This window comes from Pan troglodytes, chromosome 9 (genome assembly GCF_028858775.2).
Source record: "Pan troglodytes isolate AG18354 chromosome 9, NHGRI_mPanTro3-v2.0_pri, whole genome shotgun sequence".
Lineage (NCBI taxonomy): Eukaryota > Metazoa > Chordata > Mammalia > Primates > Hominidae > Pan > Pan troglodytes.
The window spans coordinates 124,389,064-124,416,922 of record NC_072407.2 but is presented as its reverse complement, the minus strand read 5'-3'; the positions used below and the strand labels follow the sequence as shown (position 1 = coordinate 124,416,922).

The 27,859-nt window shown below is 35.4% G+C and overlaps 1 non-coding gene and 1 pseudogene across 1 annotated transcript; both read right to left on the bottom strand.

The window, feature by feature from the left end:
- Nucleotides 1-23,292: 23,292 nt before the first annotated feature.
- Nucleotides 23,293-23,417, bottom strand: LOC112204912 (U4atac minor spliceosomal RNA). Its single transcript, XR_002938658.3, has one exon. It is a non-coding gene; the product is annotated as a U4atac minor spliceosomal RNA (small nuclear RNA).
- Nucleotides 23,418-25,564: 2,147 nt separating this feature from the next.
- LOC112204913 (U4atac minor spliceosomal RNA) lies at nucleotides 25,565-25,683 on the bottom strand (annotated as a pseudogene).
- Nucleotides 25,684-27,859: the final 2,176 nt, after the last annotated feature.

The following is a 27,859-nucleotide window of genomic DNA, read 5'->3' as shown; positions in this document are numbered from 1 at the left end:
CCATGTAGAGAATACATTATGATTTTGGATACCAGGAAGTTTAAATTACAAGTGTTTTGTTTGCATTTTGCATTTTTTCTTTTTTTAAATAAAAAAAAGTAAGAAGTTAATGTCCAGGGAAGGCTTTTCTAGTGCAGTCCTGATAACTGGATCCAGGAGGAGGAGGCCTGAGAATTGGTGTCTGATTGAAAGGCTGGCTTTAAGGAGCTACGGTGAAGAGGATGTGAGTGAATGTTGTCTGATCATCACTAATTTGGATTCCAGATTTCTCACAATTTCCTTTTCTCAACGCCAAATAACCCCCAAAAAGGCATAAGGCTCTAAAAAGAAACACTTGAATCATATTTCACAAGAGGTAGGTCAATCGATGAATTGAGGCAAATCAGCTAAGAAGTCATTGGTTTTGTTCTGGAAACCATGGGTTAGGACCTAATTTTGTTTAAAGCTATAGAGAATATTGTAGGCTGAAGAACTATTCCTTCACCAATTCCACATTTGGAAATGTTGCCTATATTTATCTGTTTTGATCTGGACTGTGTTCAGTTTCTGATTAAATGGTCTCAACAATGTATGAAACATTGAGTCTGGAAGTTCATATCTACAGAAGATCCACTAGACAAAAACTTGAGTGATAGGAGATATTTGGTGATGTCAAATGGTCTATATGAAATGGCAAGACTGGCCCCTTCAGTTTCTGTAGAGGCTATTTCCTCACTACCTCATTTTAAGATCTCTTGAAGACCTGCATTGTTATTAAAAAGTGAATAGACACTTACCAAGCTGAGATGTACTTAGCCATATGTGGGGGCTGGCTCATATTGGTTTGTAAGAGATGGCTATTAAATTTTCAGGAATTTTGCCTTTTGGTTGCTAAACATTATTATTCTTAAAAATTAAATTAACTAGGCCGGGCACGGTGGCTCACAACTGTAATCCCAGCACTTTGGGAGGCGGAGGTAGGTGGATCACCTGAGGTCAGGAGTTTGAGACCAGCCTGGCCAACATGGGGAAACCCTGTCTCTACTAAAAATACAAAAAATTAGCCGGGTGTGGTGGTGTGCACCTGTAATCCTAGCTACTCGGGAGGCTGAGGCAGGAGAGCTGCTTGAACCTGGGAGGCAGAGATTGCAGTGACCCGAGATCGTACCATTGCACTCCAGCCTGGGCAACTGGAGTGAAACTCAGTCTCAAAATCAAACAACAAAAGAATTAAATTAACTTACAATTTTAAAAATTTTTAATTAATTTTTTCTTTTCTTTTTCAACCTCTATTTTAGATTCTGGGGATACATGTGCAGATTTGTTACAAAGGTATATTGTATGATGCTACATTTTGGAGTACTGTTGAACCTGTCACCCACGGAGTGAGCATAGCACCCAATAGGCAGTTTTTCAACCCTTGTTTCCTTCTCTCTTTTCTTATCTCCTCTTGAATTCTCCATTGTCTGTTGTTCTCATCTTTATGTCCATGTGTACCCAATGGTAAACTTACAATTTAATGATTATGTTAAAACAAAAATAATAAATGTTCATCACTTCTTAATTATTTTACAACATTTTATCACCTATGCTTTTGAGGTTATTTATGTCAACTGTATTTACAAAATTGAAATACGATTTAATGGTGCACTATTCATTACTCTACATCCAGAGACATCGCATTAGTAGCTTGAAATTGGCTAGTCAAGGCAACAAGGCAACATGATGGGCCCACATGGAAGCTAGGCATGCAATGAGTTGTGCTGCACCTGAGGAACTCAGGGCTAAACATGCAGCACCATTTCCAGCAAGCAGCAAATAAGCTGTTCCCCATACCATAGTTACACTGTGGTCACCTGCACTTACTTAATTGCATATATGACAAGTTACAAAAATGGCTCAGTGTCATGCAGAGAGGCACACTAGCAAGGACATGAAAAGATATCTGGAGTTGGGAATAGAGAGCTTGTAACAGCTATGGATAAAGGAGTTTGGCAAAAAACAATGAATGAAATCACATCAAGAACTAATTGGTTTCAGGAGCTTTATAATAAATGGTATTACGTATTCTATTATTTATAAATTTTATATTACATATCCTTAGTAATATTTTAATTAAAATAAATATCTATGTGTTTCTGTTCTCAGTCATATGTCAGAGCTAAGCATTGGGTACACATGGACATAAGGATGGGAACATAGGTGCTGCGGAGTACTAGATGGAGGAAAGACAGAGGGGGACAAGGGCCAAAAATCTACCTATTGGGTACTATGCTCAGTTTCTGGGTGACAGGATCAATAGTACTCCAAACCTCAGTGTTACACAATATACTCATGTAACAAACCTGCATATATAACCCCAAATCTAAAATAACAGTTGAAATTATATGTTAAAAAAGAACTAAACCAAAATAATTACTATGACAAATGACCAAATTCAAGGGTCTATTTTACATAAATTGAAGCACAGAAAGTTAGACCTTAAAGGGATGATGGCTAATTTAGACTCCTTTTCTATAGATGGAGAAATTACTTGCCCACTCTCTTTTCTAAGCCCCATACAACATTTTCCATGTAGCCACAGCAGCCTGATTTTCTGCACACATAAGATTCCCTATGTGTTGGTGTGAGTGCCTATCAACTTATTCAGTAAGAAGACACAGTTTACTGGTTTGAGAGCAAGTGGTTAAGAACTATCCAATTACCAACAGTTTACAAAATATATGCATACATATATATTTTTTAATTTATATATTTATAGATCATACTTGTTTTAGACAGCTGTTAAACACTTATCACCATACTACTGAATGCCTTTCATGACAATTATAGAGTTTCTTATTCACAAGATAACCTGGGCCTGGATGTGAAGATGCAGAAAGAGAAAGGGAAAAGGGAATTTCTCAGTGGGTTCTGGATTACAAACCTGGAAGAATTCAGAGGGAAAAGAATGTTCATATGTGAGGTAGGGATCCAATGCTAGACAATATAAACCCCATTAGCATCAATCAGAGATATATAAATTTTCCAACTTTGACACCCCTAAGCACATAGGGGTCTCTGTGAAATATTAACATAGATAGCATTCTGAAAGGCTGAGTTGCCTGCAGCAACAGCAATGGGGGAGGAGGCGGGGGTTGGAAAGAATAAAGTAGAGTTTCCCTTGATTTTCCCCCCTTTCCTTTCTGCAAAATATCTAATTTACTTGTTAAAGCCAACTGCACATTGTTTATCCAGACTGTCTATTTTTTTAGCCCTAATTGATACTAATTAAAATCAAAATAAAATTACGGCTGCAAAACTTGGCTGGGGTTTTGATCCACTGCCAGCATGTTCACAACCAATGAGAGTTACTATATAAACACTCTCATTTTGAAACTCCAGGTATTATAGTGGCTGCATGTGAAATAAAAAGAAAAAAATGGTACCACCATTCTAAAATTTATTTCCAGTTTATATTCCAGAACATAATAAAAATAGAGCCTAATTAATTCTTGATCAAGACCGAGGATCTTTCATTTATGATAAAAAAAAGTAAATTTGGTACATGTGACTAAATACTGATGGGCCTAGAATGGTTGAATCAATTGTTTAGCATTTCGTGCTAATGAGGCTAGATTCCTGGGGTCTGTCCCCTTACAGGCTAGTTATCTTTATCTGGAGAAAAACTCTGATTCACAATTAGGAAAGAAATACAATTGGAGGAGTCATCTTGCAGGTGCAATAATTGGTCATTTGGGGATTGGATAAGAGCATTGAATGGCTTAAAGCAAATCAGCCACCATCACTCCTGGAAAATAACTCAACCTTTTATTGAAGGTAAGTCATTAATACCTCCTTTGGTGTGCTATTTATGCACCTTATTATAGTACCGAATTGATGATAAAACTATGACTTATCTCTTATTCAAAGGAGATTTTTTTGGAAGTATCAAAAGATCATGAGGTGCAGTGGAGAGGACATGAAATTTTGATTTAGAAGTGGGGGTTCTACCATTGTTAAGAGTTAATATTTGTTACTATAGGCTAGACATAGTACTCAATGCCTTATATTTCCTCATACATTTTTCATAAAAATCCCATGTGGCAGGCACTTCTGCCACCCCATTTCCCAGATAAGAAGTTAAGCAACTCATGTGATGTTACACAGGTAAGAAGAGAGTGAACTGGCATTTGATTTCAGGCCTGTAGAATTTCAAAACCCAGCCCTTTAACCACTCTACTATGCTATTTCTACACTAGCTACCTTGTGTTTAGAGGAAGTTGCTTAACTTCTCCAGGTCTTGGTTTCTTCTCTTACATAATGGTGATAATAATGCCTGTTGCACCCACTTAAAAGGTATGAGGGTCATGAGATACTGTAGGTAGATTATAAAAGTTTATACAAATGTAAACTATTATAATTCTAATATTGGCATGGATTCTAATAAGGACATTATATAGCAAAATTATTATTTAAATGCAATATAAATATATGCCAATATTTATTCTTGGCCAATGTTTCAGATTTATTAATTTGTTTATTAGTTCTTCTTTTTAGCAGATCTTACTTGAGCCTCTTGAGTAGTAGAAAAAGACTTGGCTTTGGATTTAATCAATTTGGAAATTCTGAGGATCAAAAGTTTATTCTATCACTTGATAGCTGTGGGAACTTACACAAATCACTCAAACCCTCAGAGTCTATATAACAAAAGTTATTTCAGGTACTGTGGCAAAGATAGTATAGGTGTTCAAAAAATGTAAGCTTCTTTGCTTAACCCTAGCTTTTGCTGAAGTGAGGATAATATGAAGTTCACAAAATAAATAGAAGATAAATACCAATATAATTTTAGAATTAGAAGAGATTTAGGGCTCATCTAATCTAAACTTCCTGTTTTGTCTACATAAAAGATGAGGTTGAGAGGAATTGATCCAAGATTACACAGCCAGGTAGTTCTAGAAAACAGGAAGGAACCCAGATTTCTTAACTCTAACTTTCAATTGAGTCAAGATACCCTGGCTGAGTGAACAATGTGTCATCTGAACAATGACAATATTATATCCTAACATTAAAGGAATAGACACATAACAGTTTTAGAGGTAATTTGGAGATGCAATTGTGAATTAAGCTTTCCTGCGTCTGCACAGATGAGTTCTTCTATTTATTTATTTAATTAAAAAAATCAACTCTGGCCTACAGATGCACAGATGACTTCACAATCATTCTTCCATTTCACAGTTGCAGTGCCATGTGTGAACTAATCTTCTTGCAAAATATCCTCAGATTTATCTCACATCCACTCAAAATCCCAACATGGCTCTTATCTTCAAAGAGCTTCCTCCAGGTTTAAAGGCATAAAATGTGGACAGTGAAAAAGTTGAAGAATATAGAAATGTTGCCTAGAGTTACCTGTCAGGTAAGTGGTACATAGAACTACAAAAGCATTTCAAAGAGAAAGTTGTTTCTGCAGAAATATCTCAGGGAGTGAAGGTTTACCTTTGTCTTTAAGAATAAACAGGTCTTGAGAGAGAATTATGCAGTGTACATTTAATTAATAATACTGGTGGAGTGCCAGGTACATGTTAGGGACAATTGGGAGATTAGGTTAGAAAAGCAGATTGGGACAGCACAGCAGGCCTTGAATGTTATATTAAGAAATTTGAATTTTATCCTACCAAGAATGGTGACCTACTGAAACATGTGCAGCAGGGGAGTGCCGTGAACATGGAGGGAAAGTTTATCTGGTGGTGCTGTGATAGCCAAGGAGTGAGACTGGAGCCAGAATACTAGTTAGGAATTTATTCCAATAAGCTGATAGGATCATGGCCAAAAGGATGCATGTGAGAAATGTTAAAAAGAGAGCATAAAAAAATCTTGGTGAGTTAGAGACAGGAGAAGCTCAAAGATGAGTTTTCAAGTGGGTAATAATAAGAGTAGTGGTTATCTGATAAAAATAGAACAAGGAAAAGGAATTTAGGGAGAGAAGAGAGAGAGTACTTTGAGATAATAGACTCACTTGTAGACTTAAGATTTTTGATGTGATGTTGAAGCATTCAAGTGGAGATGTCCAGGAGTGAGATAAGTATAAAGGTGCCAAGTACAGAAATCTGAATTCTGATGGTGCTGAAACCATCCTGTGCCAGCTTGAAACTGTGAAACTAAGAGATTCTGAATAACTTAGACCCCAAACACTCTAAAATATGAAATCCAACCTGTCACTAAATTACTCAGATTTGATTTTATTCTCATAATAAACTGAGCAAAGAATCTGCTTTCTCCTACATATTTCTATAAGTAAGGAAAAATAATGGGTTTTAAATAACATCAATGACCTCTGAACTTAACCTGGTAGGATTTTTCAAAAGTAAGGAATAACTCACATACTAAAAAGTGTAAAATCGAATAATAAATTTTACACACACACACACACACCCACACACATAAGCATCACTCAGATCAAGATATAGAACATTTCTAGCACCCCAAAAACACTTTATGAAGCACTCTCCCAGACCACATCCCCAAGGGTAACAATTATTCTGACCACCTTATGTAAAGATTACTTTTGCCTGTTAAACTTTGCATGAATTTAATCATACAATATAAATATATTTTCTTCTGGTTGAAATGCATTTTTCCAACATTTTATTATGGAAATTTTAAATATACAATAAAGCAGAAATAATTTTACAGTTATCATCCATATGTCTATACTCAGATTCTAATATTAACATTTTATTGTAGTGTATACTCTTCGGGGTTTAAATTTACCATCTTGCCTTTTTGTTTTCTTTTTAAAAAGTATTTTAAAATTTGTATACATTTATGGGATACATGCGAAATTTTGTTATATGTATATGATGTGTAGTGATCAAGTCACGGTATTTACAGTGTCCATCACCCAAATACAATATATTTTTGTATAGTAACCCCACTCTGCTCTCAAACATTGAATTTATTCCTTCTATTTAACTGTATGCTTATATTCTTTAACACACTTCACTCTCTCACTCCGTTAGTCACCTTCATAGTCTCAGTTATCTATCTTTCCACTCTGTACCTCCATGTGATCAATTTTTTTTTAGCTCTCATATATGAGTTAGAACATGTGATATTTGCCTTTTGTACCTGGCATATTTCACTTAAGATGATGATCTCCATTGTATTCATGTTGTTGCAAATGACATGAATTCATTTTTTTATGGCCAAATAGTATTCTACTGTGTATATATACTACACTTTCTTTATGCATGCCTCCATTGATGGACACTTAGGTTCATTTTATATCTTGGCTATTGTAAATAGTGCTGTAATAAACATGTAAGTGCAGGTATCCCTTGGATATATTGATTTTTTTCCCCCTTGGATAGACACCCAGTTGTGGAATTGCTGGATTGAATGGTAATTCTATTTTAGTTCTTTGAGAAATATCCATACTGTTTTTTACAGTAGCTTTACTAGTTAACATTCCCACCAACAGTGTATAAGCCTTCCCTTTCTCTGCATCTTTGCCAACATTTGCTATTTTTTATCTTTTTCTTTTTAACAATGGCCATTCTGGGATAAGATGATATCTCATTGTGGTTTTGATTTGCATTTCTCTGATTGTTACTGATGTTGAGCATTTTTTCATATAACTGTTGGCCATTTGTATGTCTTTTTTGTTTTTTTTTTCCCCTACAGTAAATGGATGTATGTCTTATTTTAAGAAAGGTCTATTCATCTTCTTTGCCCACTTTTAAATGGGATTATTCGTTGTTTGTTTTCCTGTTGAGTTGTTTAAGTTCCTTATATATTCTGGATATTAGTCCTTTGTTACATTAATAGTTTTCAAACATTTTTTACCATTCAACATGTTGTCTCTTCACTCGTATTTTGTTTGCTATGCAGAAGCTTTATAGTATAACTAAGACTCATTTATCTTCTTTTGCTTTTGTTGCCTGTGCTTTTGAGGTCTTATTCATAAATCCTTTGCCTAGACAAATGTCCAGAAGAGTTTTTCCTAGGTTTTCTTCTAGTATTTTTATGGCTACATGTTTTACAGTTAAGTATTTAATCCATTTTGAGTTGATTTTTGTATATGATGAGAGAGAGAGGTCCAGTTTCATTCTTTTGCATGTGGCTATCCAATTTTCCCAGAACCACTTGTTGATGAGGGTGCTCTTTCCCCAATATAAGTTCCCGTTGGTTTTGTAGAGAATCAGTTTGCTGTAAATATGTGGCTTTAATATGGGTTTCTTCTGTTCCTTTGGTTTATATGTCTATTTTTATATCAATACTCTGCTGTTTTGATTACTATAGCCTTGTAATATATTTTGAAGTCAGGTAATATGATGCCTCCATCTTAGGTCCCCATCTTGCCCCGCCGAGTACTGCTTTGGCTATTCAGGCTCTTTTCTGGTTCCACGTGAATTTTAGAATGTTTTTTCTCATTTTGTAAAGAATAATGTTATTTTGATAGGGATTACACTGAATCTGAAAATTGTCTTGGACAATATTGTCATTTTAATGATATTAATTCTTCTGATTCATGAGCTTGGGAGTTTTTCCATTTGTGTTATCTTTAATTTCTTTCATCAGCATTTTGTAGTTTCCTTTGTAGAGATATTTCATCTCCTTGGTTAAATTTATTCTTAGGTATTTATTTTTTTATAGCCATTGTAAGTGGGATTGCTTTTTTGACTTCTTTCTTGACTATATCATTATTAGTGTATAGAAATGCTACTGATTTTTGTATGTTGATTTTATGTCCTGCAAATTTATTGAATTCATTTATCAAATCTAAGAGTTTTTTAGTGGAGTCTTTAGACTTTTCTGGATATAAGATCATATTATTAGTAAAGAGAGACAATTTGACTTTTCCTTTACAAGTTTGATGCCTTTTATTTCTTTTGCCTGATTGATCTGGTTAGGACTTCTAGGGTTAGTTCAATAGGAGTGGTTAGAGTGGGCTTGTTCCAGTTCTTAGAGGAAATGCTAATTCCTCCATTCAGTATGATGTTAGCTATGGGTTTATTGTATATGGCCTTTATTATTTTGAGGTATGTTTCTTATATACTTAGTTTATTGAGAGTTTTTATCATGAAGGAAAGTGAAATTTTTTCAAATGCTTTTTCTGCACCCATTGAGACAATAATGTGTTTTTTATCTTTCATTTTGTTGATAAGATATGCTACATTTATTGATTTGCATATGTTGAACCATCCTTACATCCCTGGCATAAATCCCACTTGATCATGTTGTATTAATTTCATTGACGTTTTGTTGGATTTGTCTTGCTAGTATTTTGTTGAGGATTTTTGTGTTTGTTTATCAGATATATTGGCGTTAGTTTTCTTTTTTTGGTTGTGTCTTTGTCTGTTTTGGTATCAGGGTTGTGCTGGCCTCATAGAATAAGTTAGTGAGAATTCTCTCCTTTTTGATTTTTTGGAATAGTTTCAAGATTGGTATTAGTTCTTGTTTATACAAGTGTTAGAATTTGGTTATGAATTCATCTAGCCCTGAGCTTTTCTTTGTAAAGAGGCATTTTATTCTGGATTCACTTTTTACTTATCATTGCTCTGTTCAAAATTTCTATTCTTCTTGATTTAATCCCGGTAGACTGTATTTTTCCAGGAATTTCTTTATTTCCTCTAGATTTTCCGATTTGTCAGTGTACAGTTTTTCATAATAGTCTCTGGATGATCTTTTGTATTTCTTTGGTATCACTTGTAATGTCTTCTTTTTCATTTCTGATGTTATTTATTTGCCTCTTCCTCTTCTTTTCTTGGTTAGTCTAGCTAGCAGTTTATCAGTTTTGTTTATTGTGTCAAGGAAACAGTTTCTTGTTTTGTTGATCTTTTGCATGTTGTAATATCTCTATTTCATTTAGTTCTGCTCTGATATTTATTATTTCTTTTCTTCTGCTAATTTTGGGTTTGATTTTATCTTGCTTTTCTAGTTCCTTTAGGTGCATTGTTAAATTGTTCATTTGTAATTTTTCTACTTTTTTGATGTAGGTATTTATTGCTATGAACTTCCTTGTTAGCACTGCTTTTGCTGTATCCCACAGGTTTTGGTATATTGTGTTTCAGTTTTCATAAATTTTAAAACTTTCATCTTAATTTCTTTCTTGACCCAATGGTCATTCAGGAACATGTTGTAGAATTTCCATGTATTTGTATAGTTCCTAGAGTTTGTTTTGGTAATGATTTCTAGTTTTATTCCATTTTGGTTGGAGGAAATACTTGATATGATTTTAATTTATTGAAATGTGATGAACCTTGTTTTGTAGCCTATCATATGGTCTATCCTATAGAATGTTCCATGTGCTAATTAAAAGAATGTATATTCTGTGGTTGTTGGGTTGAATGTTCTGTAAATGTCTGTAGGGTCCATTTGGTTTTAAGCCCAGTTTAAATACAACGTTTCTCTGTTGATTTTCTTTCTAGATGATTTGTCTGAGAGTAGGGTGTTGAAGTCCCCTACTACTATTGTAATGAAGCACATCTATCTCTTTAGATCTAGTAATATTTGCTTTATGAATGTGGGTACTGCAGTGTTGGCTGCATCTGTATTTAGAATTGCTATATCCTTTTGTTCAATTGATCCCTTGTTCATTATATAATGACCTTCTTTGTCTTTTTTTTCTGTTTGTGACTTAAATTCTGTTTTATTTAATATACGTATAGCTGCTTCTGCTCGCTTTTGGTTTCCATTTACATGGAGTAGCTTTTTCCATCCTTTTATTTTCAGTGGATATGTGTCTTTACTGGTAAGGTGAGTTTCTTATAAGCAGCATATAGTCGGATTTTTAAAAATCTATTCATCCTCTCTATATTTTTAAGTGGATAATTTAATTCATTTATGTTCAAGGTTATTATTGATATGTGAGGCTTTTTTCTTGTCATATTGTTTATTGCTTTCTGGTTGTTTATGCTTTATTCTTTTCATTTTTTTATTGTTTGTCATAGTTTAGTGGATATCTAAAGTGGTACCATTTAAATCATTTTTGTTTTTCCTTTGTGTGATTACTTTACCAGTGAGTTTTATAGTCCTATGTGTTTTCATGATGACAAATCTCATTCTTTAATGCCCAGGTTGAAGACTCCTTTGAGCATTGCTTCTAGGACTGGCCTAGTGATAATGAATTCCTTCACCATTTGCTTATCTTGGAAAGACTTTATTTGTTATTCATTTATGAAGAATAATTTTGCTGGACATAGTATTTTTGGTTGATGTTGCTTTTTTTTTTTTTTCTTCCTTTTAGCACTTTGAATATATTATCCCATTCTTTTCTGGTCTGTAAGGTTTCTGTTGAGAAATCTGTTGTTAATTTGATGGGGTTTCCTTTACAGGTGATTAGGTGCTTTTCTCTTGCTGTTTTTAGGATTTACTTTTTATCTTTGGCTTTAGACATTGTTACTATAATGTGCCATGGAGAAGACCCTTTTGCATTGTATTTGCCTGGGGCTTGTTGAGCCTCCTGTATTTGGATGTCTAAATCTCTTAATAACTTGGGAAGTTTTGATCTATTATTTTGTTAAATAGGTTTTTCTAGTCCTTTCATTTTCTCTTCACCCTTGGAGATACCAATAATTCGAATACTTAGTTGCTTTATGTTGTACCAAATGTCACAAAGGCTTTTTCTCATTCTTTTTTATTCTTTTTCCTTTATTTCTTGTTTGACTGTATTATGTCAAAAGACTTTTCTTTAAATTCTGAGAATCTTTCTTTTGCTTGATCTAGTCTGTTGTTGAGCTTCCAAATGTATTTTACACTTCCTTCAAGAATACTCCAGAATTTCTATTCAATTCTTTTTTAAAAAATCTATCTCTTTATTAAATTTCTCATTCATATCCTGAATTGTTGCTCTGATTTATTTGTATTTTTTTTCAGAATTCTCTTGCATCTCACTGAACTTCTTTAAAATCAATATTTTGAATTCTTTAAAATCAATATTTTGAAAATTTTATTAACATCTATTGCTGGAAAGTTATTGTGCTCCTTTGGAGGTATATTTCCTTGCTTTTTCATCTTTCATGTGTTCTTATGATGATATCTATGTATTTGGTGTAGCAGTCACTTCCTCCTATTTTTGAATTTACTTTGGTAGGAGACAGTTTTTCCTGAAGATGCATTTTAGGTGTTGGCTGGGTGGGGCATTTTGGCTTTGATTCTGGGTGCATGCAGTAGTACAGCCTCTGTATGATTTGTTTGGCTGTAGGTGGTGTTATTGGTATCTGTGATTTCCTCAGTGAGTTAGGGTGCAGCTATTAGTGAAAACTGTGGTAAAGTTGTGCTGGGGACTGGGATGCCATGTGGGCTAGTCTTCAGGCCCTAGTGGTGACAGTGGTAGGCTGAGAATGCCTATCTTTTTGCCCCAGGATGATGTACACTGGCATCAGTGTTCGTGGTTACTGGCCAGCCAATTCATAGGCCTCCAGGTGACTTGCTTAGATACTAATAGTAGCAGGAGTGATCCAGGCAGATGGGCAGGTTCTTGGGTTCCTAGGCAGCCAGTGTGGCATGGGCTATGACAGTAGCAGTGGTGGGACAATTTTCTGGGTCCCCAGCAGTGTGTTTTGATGGCAATCTCCAGGCGTGCAGGTGGCACTAACTGGTAAGCGCCAGCTGAGGTGGTAGCGGGTAGGAGTTTAGGCTTAACTTCAGGCCACTGGGAGAGTGTTCAGGAACCTAACGTGGTGAATTGAGTTGGGCAAACACAAGGATCATGGGCTATGTGCTCTATCTCAGGGAAGAGAAACAAACCATCTGGGTGGGCTTGTGCTCAGGTTCCCCAGTGATGACAGCAGGCACCAGCCATGGTGAGAGGGAGCAGGGGAATATTCAGGCCCAGGCAGAGTTCCTGTGTGAAGTGTGGTAGCAGTTGTGCTGAGGCCCTGCAGCTGGAGAGGTAGGGGCTGGCATTGGTGGCCATAGCCTGGGCCAGTGGTTGGGCAATGCATGTCCCTCTCATGCCCCAATTGCAGTGGCCCTTGTCCCTTACCCCTGGTGGCTGTAGCCCATGCCTAGCTCGTGCCACAGCCCTGGATGTAGGTAGACCCTGCCCAACTCACAACTAAGTCCCAGTGGCAACTTGTACCCTGCTCACATCTCAGTCTCAGTCCTGGTGGTACACACTTCCCAATACTGACAGCTGCAGCCCACACCATGCTGACTTCTTGGTCCTGGCTGTGGGAGTGCTCCCAGCTTGCACCTCCGTCCCAGCAGCAGCAGTCCATGTTTCCCTAATGCTCCAGCAAGCAGGGCTGGGCAGCAGGACAGCATGCAGTCTGCCAAAGGCTAGGTTTGTAGATCCTTAGGTTTCAGAAAGGGTGTGGAATCCCACACAAACTCCGTTTCTGGAGTAGTTCTCTCTCACAATCTCCCAGCAGCTCCCTATGTTGGTTTCAGAAGTTGGGAATGTTAAGGTGCTCCTCCATGGCCAAGAATGCATGAATCCATGGTGTAATGGGCTGCTAGAAGCCTCTCAACTATCCTTTGTGTTGGAAAGTTACTCCGGCTCCTGCCAATCCTGGCCAAGCAGGCTGCCTCTCTTCCTTCTCCTTCCTTGCTTTTGGTGTTTTCAGTCATTTTTTCTGTTGAATTCCAGAGTTCTCTCTTGGATAATGTATTTGAAGGATGATTGTTTATACACTATTTTGGTTCTTCTAAGTGGAGGATGCAAGCACGAAATCCTAATAGTTAGCTATCTTGAAGCCCCTTCTATGCCTTTTGTTTTCCATTCATCCATATGTTCTTTGGTACTTTTTCCCTCTTATACTGACTTCTTTTTTGATTAATTTTTTGTGGTTCCATTTTACATTCTTTATTATTGGCTTATTAGCTATACTTCTTTTTCCAGAGGTTTCCTAAGATTTGTTTTAACTTAATCTTCAATGTATTGAGTGGAATTTAAAATAATATTAAAGTACTTTATGTAGAATGTGAGACTCTTAAAGCAATATACTTCCATTTTTCTTCTGTCCTTTGTGCTGTTGATGTAATGCATTTTACTTCTGCAAATGCTATAAACCCCATCACACATTGTCATTATTTTTACTTTAAAGAATCAATTATTTTATAAAGAAATTTTTGAAATGATATTTTAGAGTGTCTTTTATATTGACAGATATATTTAATTATTTTTAGTGTCCTCCATTCCTTCATGTAGAGTCAAATTTCAACCTGGTATTGTTTTCCTTTTGTGCAAAGAAATTCCCTTCTTGTAGTGCAGGTCGGCTGCTGATGAATTAACTCAGCAATGAATGCATTAACTTCAGACAATCTTTGTTTGTCTGAAGAAGTTTTTATTTTGCTGTCATTTTTGAAAGATATTTTTGTTGGGTGTGGAATTTTAGGTTGACAGTTCTTTTCCTTCAGTGCATTAAAGATGCCTTCCATTATCTTCTCATCTGCCTGATTTCTGATAAGGTCTGTTTTCAATTATTTTATCTTTGTTCCTGTATTTGTAATACATCTTTTTACTCTGGCTGACTTTAAGATTTTTCTCTTTTGCACTGGTTTTCAACAATTGGATTATGACATGTCTTGCTGTGGTTTTCTTTGTTTCTGCTACTTTAAAAACGTTTTAAGATTTTAAATTTTGTGATTTTATAGCTTCTACCAAATTTGAAAAAAACTTTATGTCATTAGTTTTAAAAATAATTTGTATGTGCATTATCTTCCTCCCTTCTCCCTCTCCTTTTTTTAAACTCCAATTACACATATTTTAGACTGCCTGATATTTTCTCACAGTGTACTAATACAGTGTTCATATTTTTCCAGTCTTTTTCCTTTCTGTGTTTCATAGCAATTTCTACTGATATGTTTTTAAGTTCACTAATCTTCTGCAGTGTCTAATCTCTTAAACTCATTCAGTAAATTTTTAATCCCATATATATGTTTTTAACTTTAGTTCAACTTGAGTCCTCTTTATATCTATTTCTCTAGTCATCATGACCATGTTTTCCTCCACTTTCTTGACTATATGAAGTATATTTATAATATAGTATAAATATGTATATGTACATATGTATATATCTTATGTAAATACATGTATGTTTATAAATGTTTATTTATACCATACTATAAATATACATATAAATATATTAATATATTGTATAAATATATTTATACAATATATTAATACTAATAATTAATCATTATAATAAATTAATAATAATTTAATAATGATAAATTAATTAAATTAATTATTAAGAATCTTATAACATAATTTGTATATAATTTATATATTATGTATAATATAATGATGATTATATATAAATTATATGTTATATAAATATAAATTATATATAAATGATAATATAATGATATATAAATTACATATTGTATAATATAAATTATATTATAAAATATATTATATATTATATAGTTTATATTATACAATATATAAATTATTATAAATATATTTAGACTTATAAATTAATACTTGTAATATATATAACATATTTGTATGTATATTAGCTGTTTTAAAGTCATTGTTTGCTAATTCTGCCATCGGTATCATATTGGTCTGTTTTTATTGATTGATTTTTCTCCAGTTTATAGATATATTTCCTGCTTCTTTGCCTGCCTAGTCATTTAAGGATTATTTTTAGGTGTGACAAAATATATATGACATAAAATGTACATTTTAATAATTTTTAAGTATACAGTTGAGTAGGGTTAAGTATATTTATATTGTGCAATAATTGCTAGAACTCTTTTCACCTTTCAAAACTGAAACTCCATAGTTATTAAAAAAAATTTCCCATTTCCCTTATACTCCACCTGCTGGCATTCACCATTCTACTTTCTGTTTTTATAAATTTGACTATTCTAGATACCTCATATAAATGGAATTTGTCTTTTCTTGACTGACTTATTTCATTAGCTTAAAGTTCATCCACGTTGTAGCATGTGTTAAAATTTTCTTGCTTTTAAAGTCTGAATAGTATTCCATTTTATATGTATATTCCACATTTTGTTTATCCATCCATCAGTGAACACTTGTGTTGCTTCCACATATTAGCTACTGTGAATAATGCTGCAACAAACATGGGCATATAACACATATCTAGTCATTTTTTATTGTATGCAAGACATTACTAATTTTACCCTTTTGCATGCTGGATTTTGTTGTATTCCTTTAATGATGGGACCTTTGCTCTAAGATGTGCACAAATGGCTTGGCCTATGTTTGATAATATTTTAGGCCTAATTTTAAGTTTTGCTAGGCAGGTTCTAAATAATCTTTTACTTGGAGCTAATTTGACTCTGGTACTGAAATAACATCCTTTTGAGGATTCTATATGCCTCACGCATAGGAAGTCTTTTTACTTTCTCTAGTTGGAAAAATAAACTATTCTGAGTACTATGTTTGTTTTAAGAATGATTATGTCTACTGATTTCTGTTCATTCTGTAATTGGCCTTGGGCAATTTTCTCTCTCACAATTCCAAACCAGTACTTAGCCAAAACCTTTAGTATACGTCTGTGCAGATCTTTGAAACCTTCTCTCTATGATGCTTCTTCCTATTATTTTGCCTCATCAATTCTAGCAACCTCAGTGTTTCTGAATTCTGAACTTTGTCTCCTCAGTTTAGCGAACTGCAGCTTGGAAACTCACACTGGGAAGTAAGCTGGGCAATTATAGGGCTCACTTTATTTATTTACCTTCTCTTAGTGATCACTAACCATTTTTATAATTGTTTAAGATTGGAGGGTGTATTTTGTTCCTGGAAGTGTATCATGGTTGTTATCTATTCTTTTTAGGTTTAATTTCTTCCATTCAATATTATGTCTGTGAAATTTATTTTTATTGTTGTATATATAAGTAGTTTAAAATTTGCTGTGTAGTGTTCCATTGTATAAATATCCCACAATTTAAAAGAGCCTCTATATTTATTTTTTATTTTTAATCGATACATATTTATTGGGTATATGTGATATTTTGATATATGTATACAATGTGTAATGTGATCAAATCACAGTGTTTAGGATATTCATCAACTCAAACATTTTTTCATTTCTTTGTGTTGGAAATATTTCAAATCTTTTCTAGCTATTTTGAAATATACAATAAATTTTTGTTAACTATAGTCACCCTATTGTGTTATTGAATACTAGAACTTATTCATTCTATCTAATTGTATTTCTTTTATAGGGATGGGGTATCACTGTGTTACCCAGGCAGGAGTGTAGTGCTTATTCAAATGTACCATCATAGCACACTACAGTCTCAAACTCCTGGGCTCAAGCAATCCTTCTCTTTCAGCTTCCTGAGTAGCTGGACTCTAGCTAGGCATGCACCACTGCACCTGGCTTTCTACCTATTTTTGAATCCATTAACCAATGTATTTCCATTGACCAACTTACCCTTCCCTTTGGTAACCATCATTCTACTCTCTACCTCCATGACACCAACTTTTTTATCTCTCACATATGAATGAGAGCCTGTGAAAATTGTCTTTCTATGTCTGGCTTATTTCACCTAACATAATGACCCCTAGTTCCATATATGTTGCTGTAAATGACAGGGTTCAATTATTTTTTATGGCTGAATAGTATTCTATTGCATATATATACCAAATTCTTTCTTTTCTTTTCTTTCTTTCTTTCTTTCTTTCTTTCTTTCTTTCTTTCTTTCTTTCTCTCTTTCTCTCTTTCTTTTCTTTCTTTTCTTTTTTCTTTCTTTCTTTCTTTCTTTCTTTCTTTCTTTCTTTCTTTCTTTCCTTCCTTTCTTCCTTCCTCTCCCCCTCCTTCCCTCCCTCCTTTCTCTTTCTTTCTTTCTTTCTTTCTTTCTTCTTTCTTTCATCTTCTTTTTCCTTCCTTCCTTGCTTCCTTCCTCTTTCTCTTCCCCTCCCTCTCTTCCTCCCCCGATCTCTCTCTCTCTCTTTTTTCTTTCTCTGTCTTTTCTTTTTTCTTTTCTTTTCCTTTTGACAGGGTCTTGCTGTGTCACCCAGGGTAAAGTGGTGCAAACATAGCTTACTGTAGCCTTGACCTCCTAGGCTCAAGTAATCCTTCCCACCTCAGCCTCCCAAGTAGCTGGGACTACAGGTACATGCCACCATGGCCAGCTAATTATTTTTTAATTTTTTTTGTGTGTGTGGAGATGGGGGTCTCACTATTTTGCCCAGGCTGGTCTAGAATTCCTGGGTTCAAGCTATCCTCCTGCCTCAGCCTCCCAAAGTGCTGGGTTTACAAGCATGAGCCACTATACCTGGCTCCAGTTTTTTTTTATCCATTCATCCATTGATGGACAGTTAGGTTAATTCCATATTTTGTTTGTATTGAAAATAGTGCCACAATTAACATGGGCATGTAGATATTTCTTTGATATACTCATTTCCATTCTTTTGGATATATAATCAGCAATGGGATTGCTGGATAATATGGTAGATTTAGTTTTAGTTTCTTAAGTAATTTCCATACTGTTTTCTGTAGTGACTGTACTAATTTACATTCCCACGAACAGTGTATGAGCTCCTCTTTCTTCACATCCTTGCCAGCATCTGTTATTGCCTGCCTTTTTGGTACAAGCCATTTTAGTTGGGGTGAGAAAATACAGTGAGGTTTTCATTTTCATTTCCCTGATTATTAGGATGTTGAGCATTTTTTTTTTCACGTGCCTCTTGGCCATTTGTATGTCTTCTTTTGAGAAATGTCCATTCAGATCTTTTGCCCATTTTTAAATCAAATTATTTATTTATCTTGTTACTAAGTTGTTTAAATTCCTTGTGTATGCTGGTTTTTAATCTCTTGGACAGGTAGTTTGAAATATTTTCTCTCATTCTACAAGATGTCTCTTCACTTTGTTGATTGTCTCCTTTGCTCTTCAGAAGCTTTTTAGTTTGATGTAATCTCATTTGTCCATTTTTGTTTTTGTTGACTGTGCTTTTGAGATCTTACCCAAAAAACTTTTACCCAGACCAATGTCAAGTGTTTTTCCAATGTTTTCTTCTGATAGCTGCATAGTTTCAAGTCTTACTTTTAAGTCTTTAATCCATTTTGATTTGATTTTTGTATATGAGGAGAAATGGGTCTAATTTTATTTTTCTGCATATGAATATGCAATGTTTTGTAGTTTTTCTTATAGAGATATTTCACTTCCTTGTTAAATTTATTCCTACATATTTTACATTTTGTGGCTCTTATAAGTGGTATTAATTTTTTTATTTCTTTTTCTGCTTGTTCATTATTGGTGTATAGAAATGCTACAGATTTTTGTATGTTAATTTTGTATTCTGCAAGTTACTGAATTCATTTATCAGTTTTAAGAGTTTTTTGGTGGAGTGTTTGCGGTTTTCTAGAAATAAGATCATATCTTCTTTAAACAGGGACAATTTGACTTCCTATTTTCCAATGTGGATGTTCTTTATTTCTTTCTCTTGCCCAATTTCACTGGCTAGGACTTTTAGTACTATGTCAAAAAAAGTGGTAAGACTAGGCATCTTTGTTTTTTCCAGTTCTTAGAGAAAAAGTTTTCAGCTTTTCCTCATTCCGTATAATGTTAGCTGTGTGTTTTCCCATATGGCCTTTATTCTGTTGAGGTATGTACTGTCTATACCTAATTTGTTGAGAGTTCTTATTATGAAGTGATGTTAAATTGTATCCAGTGCTTTTTCTGAATCTATTGAGATGATTGTATGGCTTTTGTCCATACAGTGCAATGTATCGCCTTTATTTTTTGCATATGTAGAACCTTCCTTGCATCCCTGGGATAAATTCCACTTGATCATGTTGAATAATCTTTTAAATGTGCTCTCAATTTATATTTTTATTTTTTCTATTACTGATGGATATTTAGATAATCTCTACTTTTTAGCTACTAAAAAGAAATCTGTTATGAACATAACTGTACATGTCTTTGGTAGACATAAACCCAGCATTTGTTTTTGAAAAATAATTTCCTAAATCCTCCGGAAGATTGCATTTGTAGCAATAGCTGCTTCATCTATATGCATTTTTACCAATCATGAATTTTCTCTAGAAAGACCTTCACTTCATAAATTGTTAGTAGGAGTGAAGGGGGTCCATTCATCAATATCTTCTTGTACAATGTACCAGGAAGACTGTGTACTCCTATACATGCCAACCTTAAAACTCAAAGATAATGCAAGTAAAGATAAGGTCTCTTCACTATGTAAATCTCCACAGACACACACGTTATCACTACAAGGTAGTGCACATATGCTATGTATCCTTGTGGAGACAATACTATATAGAATAGCATGACTTTGGTATAATTAAGATTTTCTATTGAATCGCTACTCTGTACCTTTGTAGCTACTTGTCCTTAAGCAAGTTATGTAATTACTCATCTTAGTTTTCTTATTTAGAGAATAATATTAGTACAAATCTTACAGGTGTGAAGATTGAATGAGAGAGCAGATGTTAAACACCCAGAGTAGTGAGTTTTCCTGAGGAATTTGGTAAGTACTTTAAGGAAGGACAGGACATAAAGACTGGATGAGAAAGAAAGCATTCTCCCTAAGGGATGTGTGCATGAACAAAAGCATGAAAATGGCCATTTATTTGGCGTCTTCCTGAAATGATGTATTGAGAAGTTTGACTAGAGCAGTGAATTTGTGAAAAATAGTAGCTATTGAACGATTTGGGTGGAGAGGCAGGTTGGGACCAAATTTAAACCTGCCAGGATGAATGATTCAATGTTATCCTGCAAGGGAGTAATTTTTTTGTGTAGGCAAAAAATGAAGGCAGAAATGTTTGGGGAAAAGGCAGCTTGGCTATGCTGAAAAGTTTGAAGGGGGAGGAGACAGGAGGCACAGAAAATCTGTGGTTTTCATGGGTGAGTAGACTCTGTGGGATACTGTCGCACTTTCCAAAAGAAGATTCTATCGAACCAGTCAGGCAGACCTGTTCACTGTTCTCTTGTTGGTCCCCTGCTTTCGGTGATTTCCTTCCCTTTTCTCTCTGCCAACTCATGTTCCAATCTTCCTTCAGAACCTGGCTCAAGGCTCATCTCCACCAGGAGGCCTACTTGGTGTCTGGTCTATAACTGATTTTTAATCTGGGTCAATGATCTGTTAAAGAAAAATAGTCCCCCATTCTGACCTAGAGAACTGACTGCTGAGAGATATGCCAAGTTTTGTAGACAGTGTTGAAAAACCACACCAATAGGGGTCAGATCAGCCACTCTTCAAAAGAAATCAGAGAGCGAATCTGCTGGAAATAAAATCAACCCTTCCTCATTATGTTTCCTCTTTGTGTACTTTTCCTGGGTTGATGCCCAGGTCTGGGAAGAGGAGAATGGATACAGCTCGGAGTGGGTTAGCTGTGAGTTCTTAGCATCTGTGTTCTTGGATCCCACAGCCTTTGGATCAGGAGGAGGTCGGGTCAGATTGGTTATAAGATTTTTAATTAATGCACAGATTATGCCCAGTGTACAGGTCTATATACAATAGAAAAATTTGCATCACATTAATTTATAAAAATTATGAGACTGCTCTTAGCCTTGTGCTTATTTTGTGATTGTAGAGTAAAATAATTAGCTCTTTAACGTTTTGAACTTTGCAGTTGGTTCATAGAACTTATTCAGTTCCTTTCATGGTCATTTTAGTCAGTTTTCTTTCTATCAGTTTTATTGTATCATTTACATAAAACAAAATTAATTCTTTTTAAGGATATGGTTCAATGAGCTTTGATGAGTGTGTACAGTCACATAACCACTGTCAGTGTCATTTTCATTATACCTAAAACTTCCTTTATTCTCCTTTGCAGTAAATATCCTACTTTCATTCCTATCCTCAGTCAATGATCTGCTTTTTGTCGCTATAATTTTGCTTTTTTCCAGAATGCTATGTAAATCAAATCTGGCTTCTTTCATTTAGTCTGATGCTTTTGAGATTTGCCCCTGTTGTTTCATTTATCAGTAATTTGTTTCTTTTTATTACTGAGTAGTATTCCACTGTAGGGATGTATAATAATTTATGAATTCACTAGTGGATTCACATATGAGTTATTTCCAATTTTTGCTAAGAATAAAGTTTCTATAAACATTTGCATGTGGGTCTTTTTTTTTTTTGAGACAGAGTCTCACTCTGTCGGCCAGGCTGGAGTGCAGTGGCATGATCTTGGTTCACTGCAACCTCCGTCTCCCGAGCTCAAGCAATTCTCCTGCCTCAGCCTCCTGAGTGGCTGGGATTACAGGCGTGTGCCACCATGTCCGGCTAATTTTTGTATTTTTAGTAGAGACAGGGTTTCACCATGTTGGCCAGGCTGGTCTCGAACTCCTGACCTCAGGTAATCCACCCGCCTCAGCCTACCAAAGTGCTGGGATTACAGGTGTGAGCCACCGTGCCCAGCCACATGCAGGTCTTTACATGGATATATATTTTCATTTCTCTATAGTCCCAGGAATGGGACTGCTGGGTCATGTGGTAAGTGTATGTTTAACTTCATCAGAAACTGCCACACTGTTACCCAAAGCAGCTGTGCCATTTTGCATTCTCACCAGCAAAGCATAAAAATTCCAATTTCTCTGTATCCTTGCCACTACTTGGTATTGTCAGTCTTTTAAATTTTAGCTGTGTAGGCTGGGTGTGGTGGCTCATGCCTGTAATCCCAGCACTTTGGGAGGCCAAGGCGGGTGGATCACCTGAGGTCAGGAGTTTGAGACCAGCCTGGCCAACATGGGGAAACCTCTTCTCTACTAAACATACAAAAATTAGCCAGGCATGGTGGTGCATGCCTGTAATCTCAGCTACTCGCGAAGGTGAGGCAGGAGAATGGCTTGAACCCAGAAGCGGAGGTTGCGGTGAGCTGAGATTGCCACTGCACACTGCACTCCAGCCTGGGCAACAGAGCACGACTCCATCTCAAATAAATAAATAAATAAATAGCTGTGTATAATGGCATTTCATTATGACTTTAACTTACGTTCCTCTAATGAGTAATCATGTTAAGCCTCTTTTTCGGTGCTTATTTGACACGTATATTTTCTTTGGTGAGATGTATGTTCAAATATTTTGCACTTTTTACTAATGGATTGTCTTACTGAATTTTGAGAGTTCTTTATATATTCTAAATATGTTCTTTATCAGATATAAGTTTTGCTAATATTTTCTCCCAGTATGTAGCTTGTCTACTAATTTTCTTATGGTGTCTTTTGAGAAGCAGAAGTTTTAAATTTCGATAAATTTCAAGTTATCAGTTTTTTCTTTTATACTTCTTAAGTTTTTATCCTATATAAAAAAAATCTTTGCTTAACTCAAGATCATGAAGATTTTATCTTGTTTTACTTTAGGCATTTTATAGATTTTGATAAATTATTTTTAAATTTTATTTATTGTTTTCTTTTTTTTATTGTCATGGAAAATCGTGTTTTCATTTTTCCAAAAATTGCACCAAAGTAAAGCAAAGTGTAGTTGATGTAGGTGTGTTGTGTAGTTGTTAGCAGTAGTGCCCTCACCACGCACTCATTGGACAGTAGCGCAACCCCAAGGAAAGAATGGTTAGCTCTATAAATCTTTTTTTTTTTTTTTTTGAGACGGCGTCTCGCTCAGGCTGGAGTGCAGTGGCGCGATCTCAGCTCACTGCAAGCTCCGCCTCCCAGGTTCACGCCCTTCTCCTGCCTCAGCCTCCTGAGTAGCTGGGACTACAGGCGTCGGCCACCACGCCCGGCTAATTTTTTGTATAATTTTTTTTTTTTAGTAGAGACGGGGTTTCACCGTGTTAGCTAGGATGGTCTTCATCTCCTTACCTCGTGATCCACCTGCCTCAGCCTCCCAAAGTGCTGGGATTACAGGCGTGAGCCACCGCGCCAGGCCAGCTCTATAAATCTTTAAATTCATGGCTATAATCCATTTCAAGGTAATTTTTGTGTAGAGTGCAAGGTAAAGGTTGAAGTTGGTTTTTTTTTTTTTTCATGTGGATATCAATCGTTTTAGTTGCTTTTTGCTTTAAAACACTATCCTATCTCCACTGAAATAACTTGGTTCCTTCAGTGCAAATCAATTGACTCTATATGTGTAGGTCTATTACTGTTCCCATGGATCAATATGTCTACGCTTATGCCAATAATCTACCATACTGACTGATTACTGTGGCTTTGTAGTAAGACTGGAAGTCAGGTGGTATAATTCTTCCAAATTATTTTTCTTTTCCAAAACTGTTTATCCTAGGTCCTTTGCATTTCCATATAAATGTTAGAGTCAGCTTGTCAATTTCTAAAAACTTGCTGGAATTTTGCATGGCATTGCATTAAACCTATAGATCAATTTGGGTAGAATTGCCTCTTAACAAAACTGGGCCTTCTGATCCATGTACACAATATATCTTTCCATTGACTTCAATCTTCTTTAATACCTTTCAGTAACATTTTATAGTCTTCAGTGCATGAACTTTGGACACACTTTGTTAGATATATCATGAAATATTTTATAGTTTCTAGGCTATTTTAAATAATGTTTAAAAATTTTAGTTTTCAGTTATTCATTGCTACTATTTAGAAACACAAATGACTTTTATATGTTGACCTTGTAATTTCTAGGGCTGCTATCACAAACTGTCACAAACTGGAGGGCTTAAAACAGTATAAATTTATTATTTCACAGTTCTGAAAGGCTAGAAGTCCAGAATCAAAGTGCCAGCAAATGTGGTTCTTTCTGGAGGCTCTGAGGGAAGCGTGTCCCATGCCTCTCTCCTAGCCTCTGGTGGTTGTCAGCAATCCCTGACGGTCCTGTCTTGTAGCTGCATCATTCCAGTCTCTGCCTCTACTGCTACATGGCATTCTCCCTCTGGGTTAGTCTCTGTGTCCAAATTTCCCTCTTCTTGTAGAAACAGCAGTCCCCGAATTAAAGACTCACCTTGGTCTAGTAAGTCTTCATCTTAACTCATTACATCTACAAAGACCCTGTTTTCAAATAAGGTCACATTCACAGGTACTGGAGGTGAGGACTTGAACATATATTCTGGGGAGACACAATTCAACCCACAATACCTTGTGTCCTGCAGCCTTGCTAAATTCACTTACTAGTTCTTTTATATTTTCCTGCAGATTATTTGGGATTTTCTATATAGATGATCAGTCAGTTTACTTTTGACAAAAACACCAGAGCCACATATGAGCAAAGGTTTCTCTATATTAACCACTTCTCTTGTGTTATTGCCGTAGAGTTCGAGGTTTTTTTTAAAAAAGTGTCTGTTGATTCCAATCTTGACTAATCATGTTGAGCCTCTTTTTCAGCACTTACTTGACTTGTATATTTTCTTTGGTGAGATGTATATTCAAATATTTTGCACTTTTTACTAATGGATTGTCTTATTGAATTTTGAGAGTTCTTCATATATTCTAAATATGTTCTTTATCAGGTATAAGTTTGGCAATATTTTCTCCTAGTACGTAACTTGTCTACTAATTTTCTTACAGTGTCTTCTGGAAAGCAGAAGTTTTAAATTTTGATAAATTTCAAGGTATCAGGTTTTTCTTTTATAGTTCATAATTTTTTTGTCCTATATAAAAAATCTTTGCTTAACTCAAGATCACAGAGATTTTGTCTTATGCTTTACTTTAGGCATTTTATAGTTTTAGCTCTATAAATCTTTGTTTAAAATTTTATTTATTGTTTTATTTTCTTTATTGTGGAAAATCAGGTTTTCATTTTTCCAAAAATTGCACCAAAGTAAAGCAAAGCTCTAGTTGATGTGGGTGTCTTGTGTAGGCGTTAGCAGTAGTGCCCTCACTGTGCACTCATTGGACAGTAATAAACTTTAAGTTGACTTTTCAAAATTCTTTCAAGCTTCTCTTTATACTAGGTGCTGTCCATATCATCACATGCTTTTCCAACTGTATAGCTGAGTGGTGGATGAGAATGAAGTGAGTGAGGCATGTGCTCCAGGTGCAAAACTTAAGGAGGCACCAAGACTTTGGAAATCAAGATAAATAATACCTTTATGCAATATTTTAAAAGTAGAAATTCACACAACTATCCATGATGAACAAAATATCAACAATATAAATAAAGATAGAGGACTTTACCCTGCATTCACATGACCCTGCCTCACTCAGCTCACCCTAAATCTGGCCCTGCTGTCTCTACTGCTATCAGCTGCTCTTTCTCAGTATGATCAATGTCAGCGAAACAAATTATAGGTGCTTGGCATGGCTTCAGGGGCCAATTTTGCCGAGATCATAACAAGTCTTTTTTCCCCTACTTTCACCTGATTTAATCCTGTAGTTCAGTTGGTTCTCAGTCTTCCAACTCTTAGTCTTCCACTCTTTTTTTTTTTTTTAATTATTATACTTTAAGTTCTAGGGTACATGTGCACAACGTGCAGATTTGTTACATAGGTATACATGTGCCATGTTGGTTTGCTGCACCCATTAACTCGTCATTTACATTAGGTATTTCTCCTAATGCTATCCCTCCCCCTGCCTTCTACCTCATGACAGGCCCCGGGGTGTGATGTTCCCTGCCTTGTGTCCAAGTGTTCTCATTGTTCAATTCCCACCTACGAATGAGAATATGTGGTGTTTGGTTTTCTGTCCTTGTGATAGTTTGCTCAGAATGATGGTTTCCAGCTGCATCCATGTCCCTGCAAAGGACGTGAACTCATTCTTTTTATGGCTGCATAGTATTCCATGGTATATATGTGCCACTATCCAGAATCTACAAATAAATCAAACAAATTTACAAGAAAAAAACAAATGACCCCATCAAAAAGTGAGCAAAGGATATGAACAGACACTTCTCAAAAGAAGACATTTATGCAGCCAACAGACACATGAAAAAATGCTCATCATCACTGGTCATCAGAGAAATGCAAATCAAAACCACAATGAGATACCATCTCACTCCAGTTAGAATGGCGATTATTAAAAAGTCAGGAAACAACAGATGCTGGAGAGGATGTGGAGAAATAGGAATGCTTTTACACTGTTGGTGGGAGTGTAAACTAGTTCAACCATTGTGGAAGACCATGTGGTGATTCCTCAAGGATCTAGAACTAGAAATACCATTTGACCCAGCGATCCCATTACTGGGTATATATATATCCAAGGGATTATAGTCTTCCATTCTTTAAGGAAATGATACCTGTTGTGATAGGTTCCATGTACAAGCTTGGTTTCAGGTCAAAGTCACAATTTCAGAGCATATTCTGGATATATGCTGGATATATGGAATATATGTCCAATCCACAAGCCATTAGAATAGATTTACATGCAAAAAGCTATCTGCATTCTTTCTGCCCTGCTTGTCTAATTTCTACTATCATGTGCCTTGTCTCCCAGCCATGTTATTGTGCCATAGGTGGACAGCTGACCCACAGCAAGTCTATTTCATTTTCTTGCCTTTTAATTTGGAATCTGGTTTCAGAAATCATGTAGTAAGAACTGTGTGGAGCAGGAATTGGAGCATCCAAACTCCCAAGCTGTTTTTCACTCACATTCCAACATGTGAACTGAGAAGCAGAGAAAGTTGATTAGCAAAGGGAGAAGTTCGATGCAGAAAGGCAGGGATGAGAGATAGAGAGGTAGAGTCAGACTTGGCTTCCTAACAATTTTCCAGTTCATACTTCCAATCTCTTCCTGAGATCCAGCTCTATCCCTTCTTTTGAATTCTGTGAAATACCACATCATTCATATAACAAACACCACATCTCCACTTTTTTTCTTATACTTTGAATTTGCTTTCATTAGTCCAAATTAGAGAACCTTGGCTAATATGCTGTTTCCAACTTCCAAAATTAGATGCTTTATCCTCCCCGGGATTCTAAGGAGACTTTCCCAAACTGCTCTTTCCAATGCTATTCCCTGGTTAATAAAATCATTTCCTCTAGGAATACAGTTATTCTTTTCTTTTTTAAAAAAAACTTTAATTCCATTCTTCTTTCCTTTATACATTTCCCTGGTGATCCTTATTTGCATGGTTCCCAAGTTTACTCTTCCATTATAT